Here is a 2,584-nt window from a genome sequence, read left to right on the forward strand (position 1 = left end):
CGATAACCAGTGCGAGGCGGCAGTGATAACCAGTGCGAGGCTGCAGTGATAACCAGTGCGAGGCTGCAGTGATAACCAGTGCGAGGCTGCAGTGATAACCAGTGCGAGGCTGCAGTGATAACCAGTGTGAGGCGGCAGTGATAACCAGTGCGAGGCGGCAGTGATAACCAGTGCGAGGCTGCAGTGATAACCAGTGTGAGGCTGCAGTGATAACCAGTGCGAGGCGGCAGTGATAACCAGTGCGAGGCTGCAGTGATAACCAGTGCGAGGCCGCAGTGCTAACCCAGTGTGAGGCGGCAGTGATAACCAGTGTGAGGCGGCAGTGATAACCAGTGTGAGGCGGCAGTGATAACCAGTGTGAGGCGGCAGTGATAACCAGTGTGAGGCGGCAGTGCTAACCCAGTGTGAGGCGGCAGTGATAACCCAGTGTGAGGCGGCAGTGATAACCAGTGCGAGGCTGCAGTGATAACCAGTGTGAGGCGGCAGTGATAACCCAGTGTGAGGCGGCAGTGATAACCCAGTGTGAGGCGGCAGTGATAACCAGTGCGAGGCTGCAGTGATAACCAGTGCGAGGCTGCAGTGATAACCAGTGCGAGGCCGCAGTGCTAACGCACTGTGCCACCAGGTCGGTGCAGACTCGAGGGGCCCCTCTTCTGCACTGGGCGATTTCTACGATTCTTCCACGTGGCTCAGTCCCAGTTTAATGTTGGAAAACTCTCCCACAAAGACGTTCCTGGAGCCTGTCCCGTCCTTGGAAGAAGCGACACCGAGTTACGTCGAGTCGGGACTGAGAAACCGGCCAGGAATCGGCGAGCGAGACCGGCTCAGACCTGCTGCCAAGATTCAAGACTTTGAAGCTTATTTTTTATTATTTTTATTTTTTAAAAACTCCAAAATCATTACAATGCAGCACTAACAACTTGATTACCAACAGTCTTTCCTTCCGAAACAAAAAGTTCCAATAACGTAACCGGGTTACTTTTGCTCTACAATTTAAAAAGTAAAAAATACAAAGCCCAGACTTTTTCCTGTGACGTTACACCGCAAGGCACCAAGACACCCCCCGCAAGCCTGACTCCTTCCCCCTGGGCAAGGCCGCAACTTCCAACGTCACCCTGCTGGAGGAAGTGGGCAGCCGCTGTGCAGTGGGTTTGAATTTTATTGTTGTGTTGAGGCGATGGGGTGGAGTTTGTACTATAAAGACGTCAGGGGCATTGTGATTACAGTGGACAATAATACTCAAGTCCTGGTATATAATATTTTGTTTTCTTAAACAAAAAAAAAAGGAAAATAGAGAGAAGTATGAGGCTAGGAAATTGCACTTGTTAATTGTTAATTAAACACAGTTAATCTTAAAATACTTGTCTCGGTTTCTGCCACCCCCCCTCCTACCCCCCCCCCCCCCCCCTGTAACGGCTGCTCTGGTTTCCAGAGAGTGAGTACCAGCTAGCCAGAGACTGCCAACTTCAGAGCGGCAGCTCTGCGCAGAGCTCAGTATGAAAGGTGACCGTATTTACAATGTCCACAAAATTAGTGTCGGATCTTTTGGTCGCGCCCTCTTGAGGCCGGTGCGACGCGGGAAGGGCTGAGAAGACGGCTCTCTCTCTCTCGCTCTCTCTCCTGCCACCCCCTCCCGCTTACCGCCCGAGTCACATGACGTCCACAAAGAACTCGCTGGGGTTTCCCATGGCCATATGGAAGGACTGGCGGCTTGCGGTCAGCTCGGGGGGCACGGAGCCCAGGTCGCGGACGGGCGGCGCCCCCGGTGGCACGGCGGTGGCCGCCGCCGACGGCGGGGGCCCGGGCTGGGGCACCATCATCACCATCAGGGGGTTGTACTGCAGCGGGACCCCCGGCGGGCCGTAGGCGTGGACGGAGTGGTGGGAGCGCACGCTGCCCATCACCGAGTGGTGGTGGCTCCGCTGGCTGTGCTCACTGTTGGCGGCAGAGCGCTCGCTGCTGGCGTGCTCGCGGCGCACGCTGCTCCGCGTGGAGTACTCCGACTCGCTGCCGCTCCCCGATTTGGAATCCACCGTTTTACCGTCCTTGTCTTTGCTGGTGCGCCTCTCACTCTCGCTGCGATTTGACCCACTGCTCCGGCTTCCTGCAACATGGTCAGAGAGAGGCAACGTTAATCTATCAGTGTCACAAGTCGGCTCACATTAACACTGCAATGAAGTTACTGTGAAAATCCCCCACTCCGATGCCTGTTGGGGTAACACCGAGGGAGAATTTAGCACCCTAACCGGCACGTCTTTCGGACTGTGGGAGGAAACCGGAGTTTAGAAGGATGAGGGGGGATCTTATAGAGGCCGATAAGATAATGAAGGGGCTGGATAGGATAGAGGTGGAGAGATTCTTTCCACTTAGAAGGGAAACCAGAACTAGAGGGCACAGCCTCAAAATAAAGGGGGGTCAAGTTTAGGACAGAGTTGAGGGGGAACATCTTCTCTCAGAGGGTGGTGAATCTCTGGAATTCTCTGCCCATTGAAGTGGTGGAGGCTTCCTCGTTGAATATGTTTAAATCACGGGCAGATAGTTTTCTGATCGGTAAGGGAATTAGGGGTTATAGGGGTCAGGCGGG

At 54.6% G+C, this 2,584-nt stretch overlaps 1 pseudogene across 1 annotated transcript; it reads right to left on the reverse strand.

Moving 5' to 3' along the window:
- Positions 1–1,275: 1,275 nt before the first annotated feature.
- LOC144491075 (segment polarity protein dishevelled homolog DVL-3 pseudogene) lies at positions 1,276–2,104 on the reverse strand (annotated as a pseudogene). The gene has a single exon (XR_013497392.1). The product of XR_013497392.1 is annotated as a segment polarity protein dishevelled homolog DVL-3 pseudogene (transcript).
- Between the last annotated feature and the right edge of the window lie 480 nt (positions 2,105–2,584).

This window comes from Mustelus asterias, unplaced genomic scaffold (genome assembly GCF_964213995.1).
Source record: "Mustelus asterias unplaced genomic scaffold, sMusAst1.hap1.1 HAP1_SCAFFOLD_4374, whole genome shotgun sequence".
In the NCBI taxonomy this organism is placed as follows: Eukaryota; Metazoa; Chordata; class Chondrichthyes; order Carcharhiniformes; family Triakidae; genus Mustelus; species Mustelus asterias.